General features: G+C 30.9%; 2 non-coding genes across 2 annotated transcripts; both read right to left on the bottom strand.

The window, feature by feature from the left end:
- Positions 1 to 208: 208 nt before the first annotated feature.
- On the bottom strand, positions 209 to 280 carry LOC113787912 (small nucleolar RNA Z105). The gene has a single exon (XR_003474431.1). It is a non-coding gene; the product is annotated as a small nucleolar RNA Z105 (small nucleolar RNA).
- Positions 281 to 391: 111 nt separating this feature from the next.
- Positions 392 to 479, bottom strand: LOC113787875 (small nucleolar RNA SNOR75). Its single transcript, XR_003474397.1, has one exon. It is a non-coding gene; the product is annotated as a small nucleolar RNA SNOR75 (small nucleolar RNA).
- Positions 480 to 11,374: the final 10,895 nt, after the last annotated feature.

The raw sequence follows: 11,374 nt of genomic DNA, 5'->3' as shown, positions 1-11,374 counted from the left end.
TTTATGAAAAACTTTTTAAAATAACTTATTAGATTATTCTTAGAAATTTCATATCTAAAATAATTTATGCAAAACTACTTTGAAATTCACTTAAGACTGAAAAGTATTTAAAATAAAATCATAAAAAGAACTCGATCAACGAAGTAGTCGTAAAAATTAAAAGCAAAGTTAAAGTTAAAATTAAAAGTAAAACTAATAAAAATGGCACTCAGTATGAGTAGGAGGTGTTTTTAATCACACGAGATATCATATGACAATAAATCGTTCATCACCGTGCCATCTAATAACTACATAATGTTAAACCAAAATAAAACAAAAATATAATTTATAAAACAATAACAAAACATAATCAGAAAAAAAATGAATGAATGAATAGACGGGAATAGTGGAATCCTCTCAGACAAATGCCTCGTTTTGTCCTCATGATTTTTAGAATGGAAATTACATCGGACTCGTCATCGTAATAATCATCACTGAGAAATCCACGTCTACAGCTCCATATTAGTTCAACAAAATCGATTCATTCAGATTCAAATTAGCGAAAAACGAAAACAAAGAATTGAAAAAATAAGTACAAATGAAGGAACTAAAGACACAAAAGTGAAGAAAATTGTATAGAAAAACGAAAAATAAAAAACGGCGGCACAGAAGAAACTGTTACCACGCTCATGCGCAGTAGAACTGTGAGAATGAAGAGATTGGGAATCACCGTTTCGTTTATATAGGCTGAGAGTGTGAGAGGCGAGTATCAGGGTTTAACGGTTATTGGGGTATGACAGGAAATTTGGATTTCGGACCCACAATTAATTCTATGCCCTCTATTTAAAAATTTTAAGTTTGAAATGTCTAAAACCATTAACTAAACAGTAAAAATAAAAAAAGTGGCATCATATCCGCGCTATTCTTTTGTTACGGAAAAGTGAGATTTGCTTAAAAAATTTATTTATTGGAAATTTCAAGAAGAATCAAATTTACGGTAATCATATTCAATACCGCAAATTTCATTTTTGAAATTTTCGAGAGTTTCAGCTGGAAATTTGAAATAACTGGTAGTTTGTTTTCAATACTAGATATTTCATATTTCCTAATGAAACTCCCGGAAATTTCAAAAATTAAATTTCCGGTATTGATTCATAACTACTGGAAATTTCATTCGTTACTGAAATTTCCGAAACAATTTTTTTTTTAATATTTTTTTCATTCTATTTTTTCCAGTGAGGAATAGAGGAGCAAAAACAGGCGTTGAACATTCTCGAGTTCGACCTCCTACACAATAAAATAGGAGAGCTGCAATTGAGAAAAGAAGAAAGATGAACGAAGAAATGTATGCACATGATTATAATATTCAACATGAGTTTAAGCATGATTCTGTGTTTGATGATGAACAAGATCAGCAGCACCAGCAAGATCGTGCGTTTGATGATCAACAGGATCAACAGCACCAGTTTGAACACGACCATCATCAATAGCCTGAACAACCTATATTTCCTGGAGGTCCTTACAATCTTTCTGTACTTAAGGATTACGAGCACCACATTGCAGTGAAAGTATGAAATGAACATGTTAGTAAATAATTTATTTTATTACATATTATAATATAACATAATATGTATATTTTAATATATTTGTAGTATAAGTTATTACAAAACTGATTTTAGCATAGACGTAAGATATGTATAGTTTAATTTATACAAAGTTGATTATAGTATAGTTTTTATGTATATTTTAATATATTTATAGTATAGTTCATTAAAGTTTAATAAAATAATTATATATTTAGATTATAAGTTATTGTGTGTTATTTTAATTAAACAGGATATATGTGTCTTAAAAGTTGTTTCAAATGGCAAAAAGTAAGACAAATTCATTGATATCAGATATGTATTACCTGCTCAGACAGATCATTGAATTATTATATCTGGATTACGTCACCTGCAACGGTGTAGTTTGCACATGATTGTCGATAATCTGATATCTGCTTTTGCTGAGAGATGGCACGCAGAAACTAGCTCATTTCACCTGCCATTTGGTGAAATAACTATTACTCTTGACGATGTCAGAGGTCTTTTGAGCATTTCATGTTATGGAAAGTTTTTCACACCTCTCGCCAATGTCAATAAAGATTTGGCAATTGTTCTTGTTGTTAAGTTATTGGGAGTTGATCATGATGAAGCTATGACTGAAAGTAGGAACAATATAGGCGTCTCAAATAATTTTGAGTGGTTGAAAACTGTATTTTTTAAGCAACTTCGTGAAAGACGATATGACTATCCATGCTTCAACAAATCTTTCCTAGTGAGGATTCAATCATGTGTGTCTGACGTAGTCAAAGAAAATAATATTATGGCACATGTTTGCTCTAACATTTGCAAAAGTACCCCGTACTCATTCTCTTCAGAATAATAAATAATTTTCCTCCACAACTCAAGAATGGGTTACTGCATATCTTTCTTTAATATTTATTGTTTGCATTTGACTCTAACATTTTTGTTAATATGAAGTTGATAGAGTAAATTTGTTGAAGATGGAAATACAACTTCAATTGCATTCATTAAAAAAAGTTATATGTCAGTCACGATCACCTGAGGAAATGAGGTGTTTGAAACAAACAACTCTTTTAACTTCTCCAATGTCCAACAAAAGTTTTCTTGACGCTCACAATCCATATAAGCAAATGCAACGTTAAATGTCAACTCAGTTGAAGTTACACCAACAATTTCAAACAATGGTAACCTATACTTGTTGGTTTTGTATGTGTTATCCATGATCAATACAAGAGGGAACATGTTCAACAAAGTTATGGAATCTGGGTGCGTCCAAAACATATCCCTCACAACGTTAGAGTCTCCATGAGTCATACTCCAAGTAACTTCAACAAATGTTGCATATCAGTTCAAGGTCCTTTCAAATTATTCATGTATGTGCTTCTTCGTTTGTAAATTTGAGAGATATTAGTCACATTATTCTTATCTCGATCTCTCAAAGATGACTAGATGTGCCTCAGTGCAACGTGATACTTTGTCAGCTCGTCAACATGTTTCTTATTTTCTTCTTTTAAGCGTCTCATAAATGCATTATTCTCAAAAGTAGCCACTAACTCATGGTTGTGAAGTCCACACATTAAACTAATAATTCATCCCTCAACATTTTTTAATGGTCTCGATCTAAGTTTAAACGGACAACCACACCTTTTAGTTGAAGCACGTTAGTTACTTTTATTTGACTTATATTTTCCACCTATCACAACCAATAATTAATTTTGACTTCCTTCCTCTCTTTTCGGTCTCTACGTCAAATCAAGTAATAATAACTGCTACTCGATTTTGTCGGCCAACCTCTATTGCATATGATATGACAGCTTCTCGTGTCTCAAAAATTTGACCAATTGTGAATGTTTCAGTCAAATCTATATATAATGGTTGTGTTTTTTCCATTTCTATTTCAAAAAAAAAAGAATTGTTAAAAAAATAAAAATAAATAACTTACCATATTATTGAAATTTTCGGTTAAGTATAATAACTACCGGAGATTTCAAAAATTTGAAATTTCCGGTATGATAAATGTAACTAACGGAAATTTCAAGGCACAAATTTTCAGTAGTATAAATACTTTACCGGAAATTTATTGGTGAAATTTCCGATAACATAATTGTACTACCAGGATTTGAAAAACGAAATTTTCAGTAGTAAAAAATTGTGTACCGAATTTTAACGAAAAAAATGTTACGTACTGAAAATTTAGTTAAAGAGGTGAGATTTTGGAGTAATCTTTTTTTACCATTCAATGAATGAAAATTATAGGGATAATTATGGGTTTTTAAGAATATGGGTGGTATAAGGTTAATTGGGGTACCAAATCCAAGTTTGGTATGATATGCCTCGTCAAACATTCATTGGACTCGTATTGTGTTTCAGTTTTGAATTAGTGGGCCTACAAATGCCCTTTAGAATAATTTTGGGCTATGAATGTGGATGATACATAATTTTAACGGAATTTCTCCTTTCATCCAATATATTTTAAAAATTCTCTAAAATTTATTTATTTTTGTCAATTTTAACCTTTTCAGATTAACCATTCAGACGAGATTTATTCAAATAGACAAATTCGGCATATACATACTAATTTGAAATTTTTTAAAATTTTTTATACCTCTAAATTAGTCTAAAAGTGTAAAAATATTTAAATTTAGAGTTTAAGCTTCAAGATTGATTTATCCAAAAATGTAAAAAAATTTATAAAAAAAATAGAAGTTAGTATTTACACATTTGAATTCACTTCAAACAAACCCTGTTTGAATTGATTAATTCAAAGAGGATTTCAGAAGAAAAAAAAAAAACTTAGAAGAACTTTTAGAAGGTAAAATATTGGACAGCGAAACTGCGAGTTTTTTCTTCTTCTTTATGTTATGGTTTTTTTTAATGGTTATTTTTCTTATGGCTGAGGGGAGGAACTATTTCCTCGGGATCTTCTATGTTAACCATTCTATTCTTGAATGTAATTAGGAGTTACAAATAGATTAAATGGATGAATTTGATAATAGATGAATTAAAATAAAAACATTCATAAATTTTTTATTTGTTAAAGAAATTGAATTCAACTATTATCTATTTAATAGAATTAATTTAATTCGGTGATTCGTTTAACAATACTTATGGATGAATTTTGACTTCATATGTACTAAATCGTGTTTGCTTGTATATATATATTTTTTCATTGAAATGATAAATTTATTTGTAGTATATACATTTTCAAATAAAATTTTATGACTCTATCTAAAAAATTATGAGATATATGATTTTCCTCTAATTAACAATAAATATAAAATGTGCATAAATTTAATGATAACTTAAAGGAATTGCATTACCAATATGGTTTTGATATAGTTTTTACTTTCTAACTTGACTCTTGCTTAGGAAAACAATACATATTAGATTATTGGACTATTTCATATGAGAGGCAACTCAATTTCCTCCGTAAAATGTCCATTATGAAGAAATACGTGTATCTAGAAAAGAAGGTCTCGTAATTAGGGCATAATCTTAGAAAATGAGGACATTTTCTTCATATTGTCTTATTGATAATATAATGTATTACGATATAATTTTGATTTGATATACATTGAAAAATTATGTGATAATATCATTGATACATTGTAAAATTAAAATATAAAAATAATTATATTGTTTGAACCGACTTTGTAGATATGGATATAAAAAAATTTGTTTAACCCTCAATACAACCTTAAAAATAATACAATATTTTTTCATGGAGCATACTATCAAAAGGCTAACAAAGAAATATATGTCTTTTTTAGCATCCTTAAGAATTTAAAAATATCATATGAATGTTCATTGAGCATCTCAAGTTTCTGTGCAAGTCAAACACGAAAGATATTTAACTTAAAAAGTTATTGTTTTAGAGTGGTCAAAAGATTGATCAAAGCCCAATACCACTCCATTATTGTTATATAAGCTTCACTCTATCACCTTTCAAGGTATGCTTTATTTTTACCTCTCACTCACTTCAAACATATACTTACTTTTCGAAATATTTGTAGGTCCTCTACGATTTAGATTTTGATCAAATGTCATCATATGAGGAGTCATTTCTTCCATTGATCCATTACAGTGAGGTTTTCTTTCTTTCTCGATAAATTTAAATTTTAAATGGAAAAGTTAAGAATGTCATGTTTCGATGCAAGAGCTTCTTCCAATATCATTATGAGGTTCGTTGCCAAATTAAGTAATTTTAGTATTGGTTAGTCTTTGTCATTTCTTCAAGTAAATATGTTCTAAGGTACATAAATTCCTTACATCATTGGAGTTTTAAATTGTAGCCAATGTTGCTAGACCAATATAATATTGATGAAAATATTCTATTGAGAGGTATGAATCGTTTATTATTATTAACAATGTTTATGAAAAAGACAACAAAATTTATAATTAGGAAAGCTGTAGAAATGAGTAGAACTATATTTGACAAGAAATAGTTAACACAAGTACAAAGATTTAGAAACATTTGTGTTTCTAATTTTGACATTGTCATCTATTTATACAGTAAATCATCAATCATATTTTTTATATACTAATTCATTATATTATATATAACTTCTTTAATTCAACTATCATTGATTTTAGAGAACACATTGCAATTATTAAAAGATATGATCGGCCACAACAATTATCGCAACTTGAAATTGACAAATATCATAGTAAAAGTTTATTGAATTGTTTCAATATCAGATGAACTTATAAGAATTGAATTATTTCAAGTTTAGTGATTTTTTTATATTTCAACTTATTATTTTTCATGAAATATTTTAGAAAAATTTACCTATACCCCACAAATTTTTAAAAATGTCAAATATACCCTTAATTTTTTTTTTTACTATTTTACCAATTCAAATTCACTTTTTTTTACCATTCAAAGATTTTTGGAAAAAAAAATTGTGGAAGTTACCGAAAAATATTTTAGAAAATTCCAGGTAGAGAAAGGTTTACCGAAATTTTTTAAAAACATTTTTCGATACCGAAGGTTTCTACCGTAAAACTCTAAAAAAAATTACAGTACAAAAGAGTAAAAAGGTGTGTACTAGAAATATTTTAAAAAGTTTTCTGGTACAGAAAGATTAAAAATGTATACTATCGAAAAACTTTTTAAAGAGTAAAAACGTGTGTACCAAAAACTGTTAAAAACGTTTTCCAGTACTGAAGCTTAAAAATGTATACTACCGGAAAATTTTAAAAAAGTTTTCTTGTACAGTAGCGGTTTACCGAAAAACTTGTGAACAAGTTTTCCGGTAAACCCCAATTTTTTTAGTTTTTTTATAATTACAAATTTTAAGATTTATACGAGGGCAAAAATGTTATTTCCTTGCATTTATGAGGGTAAAAGTTAAACGTGAGGGGTATAGGGTAAAATTTTCTATATTTTAAATTCATCACTTGGATAAACAAAAGAGTCCACAAGTTATTCAAATTTATTATCATTCTCTTCATTCTACACACTCTTCCAAACTCAAACAAAAATGAAGATCATTTTTATTGAGTGTGTTATATACAACTTCACATCATATCTTATCTCAAATAGTTGTAATTTGATCCTAAATAAATCAAACACATTACTAATTGTATATCCTCAAGTTGATATAAACTTGAGTTATTTTGTAAGTCTATCGAGACTAGTAAAAATACAATTTTGTAAGCCTTGTGAGACTAAGAAAATACATAGTTGAAAATGTGTAAATTAGAGGACGAATTTATGAGCAGTAGTGAAAATCTCACAAAGTTGTGAAGATTAGAGTAGCCTATATTAGGTGAACTTGTATAAATTTTGTGTGTGAATACTTAAGTTATACTATCTTTATATTTCTTTTATTCACACCATTAGCACACTTATCATACATATTTAAAACTCATATTATTCTTCTTTAGATCAACCTCAATAAAAGGAGGATTACTTTTTATCTAATCATCCTCACTCCAAAGACAACTTGAGAAGATAATATTAGTGTAAGAACTAAATTTATAAAGGGTCACAATTCAACCCCTCATTCTCGTGACATTCACTTTTACTTCAAATATTTCATGAAAGGACAAAGATATTGAGGTAGATTATGACTTCATCATATAGAAGGTTCAACATAATCTCATATCTACTTCTTATGTTAAGACAAACGACCAACTAGAGGATTTGTTTACGAGGGCATGGAATGGGGTGCATAGTAACTTCATTTATAACAAGTTGGCCATGATTATTAATATTTATGCTCCAACTAAAAGCGGGTGAAGAGTTACTATAATAATTTACTAGATAGTATTGAGTATATGGACTTGGCCTACCTCTTTCTTATGTACCACTTTCATAACCTACTAGTAATGTAAATATGAGGGCCACTACTAGTTTATTTCATTACATAATTCCCATGTATCCTCTCTTTCTCTTTGTACATAAAATGCTAATAGAGATTGATTGCTAAATCAAAATCATAAGATTCTAATTTGTATTGTTATTAGTATGTATTAATTAAGATTTCAATTTTTTAATTTTCTTTTAGGATAGCATTTATAGGAATTAGTTTCTTGATTTCTAGGTTTATTTTAATTGTAAATAACTAAATTACTTGTACCATTTATACTCTTTATGTAATCAATTTCATCATCAAGTAAATAAACTATCACTTTTCTGCATGATATCAGAACTAGATCTGAACCATCCCTAGGTTTTTTTCATCAATCCAGCCATGGAAGAAAACAAAACATAAGTTACACCTACAAAGACTGACAAAAATCTTGTCAACTCAATCGAAGGGACATAGATTCTCATCATTGGCCACAAGTTGAATGGCCAAAACTACCTTCAATGGGAGAGGTCAAAACCATTCTACAACAGGGATAACAAAGGCAATGCAACACACAACCCACAAGAAATGGAAGAGAAACAAAATCCATCTCCATTCAGCATAGAGCAAATAGAGGCTCTACAAAAATGCTCCAGTAGACTGTTCTCACTGCAAAAAAATGTGGTACAACTACAGTAACACAAAAATATCATTTTCTACATACTTTACACACTAGCAAAGGAAAATCAAAATCATAAATCATAGATTCAAGAGCCTCAGATCACATGACTAGAGATACGATAATATTTGACAATTATTCTCCCCATCATGATAACTCCTCTATTCGGAGTGTTGATGGTACCTTGCCAAACGTTATTGGTATAGATTCTGTTATTATTTCAAAAAATATTACTCTGGATTTTGTATTGTATGTGCTCAATTGCAACTTGATGTCTATTTGCAAACTAACAGAGACTTGAGATATGTCGCTAAACTTTTTTCCAATCTGTGTAAATTTCAAATTTTGGAGTCAAGTAAGACAATAGGAGAACATTATCGTTCTGAAGTACATAATGAAAATCTCACGATTGTGAGGACTAGACTAGTCTGCGTTGGGTGAACTAGTATACTTGTAACTGTGGAGGGAGTCCATATATGGTGGAAATAACCTGTTAGGTTTCTTGAAGGACACAAAATTCAGACCCACTGTATCCTCATTCCAAAAGGGGTAGAAGATGAAGAAAAAAAAAAACAGAAAAATTGTTGGCGTCCCTCCCGTGTTATGGCACGCCCATCGGAAAACCCTCAAGTAGGCCAACAAGTTAGAGTGAATTTGAGAATGACATAAATTCAAATGATGGAAGACATCCTAAGTCTTTTTTCACTAGTGCCAACTTCAGTAAAACAATCTTATGTGCTGCTGACTTTATAAGTCGACACCACCCATGTGGTTCCCATACCATGTACTCAAAACTTTGTTCATCCATTAAGAACACTAAGTCGTGTAGCAGGCTAGCTGCTTTCACCATGTCGACCTAAAAGGCAAAAGAAGAAGAAAAAAAATCAATTAGAAATTCAAATCATATCTTCATTCGCCATTTCAGAAGTGAAATGGTAAAAGATAGAACCATAGTGCCACTAAATAATAAGAATAACTCTAAACCCTACACCATTAACCCTATGGAATAGGTACATGAGTACCTATCCCTACACCATTAACCCTATGGAATAGGTACATGAGTACCTATTGCGGTTTCACATTGTTTTGAGGTTTGACCGTATCAATTTCGGTATACAAGGGTTGCCTCAATTTGTCATTGTTTTGAGGTGTTTGTCATTTTCTTTCATCATTTTTGCAAATTCTTAGTTCTAATCACATAACGATGACCAACGATGTTCACGGATCTCGGTCAGCCGTCCCCTTTATTTAGAGCTTTACATCCTTATTTCTCGTCCTAAAGATACAGATCGACTTTCGATGGCTTGGGATCGATGTAACACGATGGTGATGTCTTGGATTACGAACTCCCTCGAACCGGATATCGCTCAAAGTATTATGTGGATGGATTCGGCTGCAGAGATCTGGCACGAACTGAATGATCGATATCATCAAGGAGATATATTTCGGATTTCAGACTTACAAGAAGAAATTTATGGTCTTAGGCAAGGTGATTCTTCTATTACGATCTATTTTACCAATTTAAAGAAACTCTGGCAAGAATTGGAGAATTTTTGCCCCTTGCCTTCTTGATCTTGTACACCTACTTGCTCTTGCAATCTATTACCAAAAATTAGGGAATACAGAGAGAATGACTATGTCATTCGCTTCCTTAAGGGCTTGAATGAACAATATTCCCCAGTTCGATCTCAGATCATGTTAATGGAGCCTCTCCCTACAATTAGCAAGGTCTTTTCGATGCTTTTACAACAGGAACATCAATTCTTTAGTCATACAGAAGAACTTAAAACTGTCGCAGCTGTTTCTAACCATAGTCGTGGATTTGGTCGCGGTTCATCTTTAGGTATTGGCCGTGGTTCTGGTAGTCGTGGTCGAGGATATAAAATTTTCACTCACTGCAATAAATCGGGTCATACGGTAGATGTTTGCTTTAAAAAACATGGGTACCCTCCGAACTATCAACGATCCAATTCAGGGGCTTCCAACAATTGCTCATCTACCAGCCCTGACATTGAGGATGCTCATACTTCCGCTACCTCTGATTCTTTTAAGTCTGGACAATGCTACCCAAGTTTTCACTTTGGATCAGCAAAAGGCTTTGCTTGCTTTAATTCAGGCCTCCACATCCTCCTCTACTAGCACTGTAAATCAACTTCAACATTCACCTCCTATCAATTTGGGTAATTCTTTTTCCCATCAAATTTCTAATTTAGTTTCTAACCATTCTTGGATTATGGACACAGGTGCAACTGATCATGTTTGCTTTTCTGCCAACATGTTTCAATCTATTAAAAGAATTCAGCCTGTTTCCATTAAATTACCTAATGGTTCTTAGATTATTGCTCAATTTGCTAGGACTATTTTCTTTAACAATGATTTTTACTTAAATGATGTTCTTTATCTGCCTCAATTTTCTACTAATCTCATTTCAGTTCCTCGATTAACCAATTCTCTTAATTGTCATCTTGTATTTCATGCTACTAATTGTTTGATACAGGACAACATCTCCCTGAAGATGATTGGTGCAGCTAGTATTCATCATGGCTTATACTTGCTTGATTTTCCCTCTTTTCATACCCCTGTTCAGATTCATAATTGTACTATCAATTCTATTTTGCAAACTAGTTTACACCATGTTTTAGGTTCCAATTGTAATCTTTGGCATTTTCGCTTTGGGCATCCATCTGGTGATACTTTGCAACATCTTAATAAAGAGTATTCTTTGTTACTGTTAATAAAAGTGTCATTCCTTGTGATATATGCTTATTTGCCAAACAAAAGCGATTGCCTTTTCCACATAGTTCATCTGTTTCTGCTGCATGTTTTGATTTAGTCCACATGGATATTTGGGGACC

The sequence above is a fragment of the Cicer arietinum genome, chromosome 7, assembly GCF_000331145.2.
Source record: "Cicer arietinum cultivar CDC Frontier isolate Library 1 chromosome 7, Cicar.CDCFrontier_v2.0, whole genome shotgun sequence".
In the NCBI taxonomy this organism is placed as follows: Eukaryota; Viridiplantae; Streptophyta; class Magnoliopsida; order Fabales; family Fabaceae; genus Cicer; species Cicer arietinum.
This window is presented reverse-complemented; position numbering and strand designations above follow the sequence as displayed.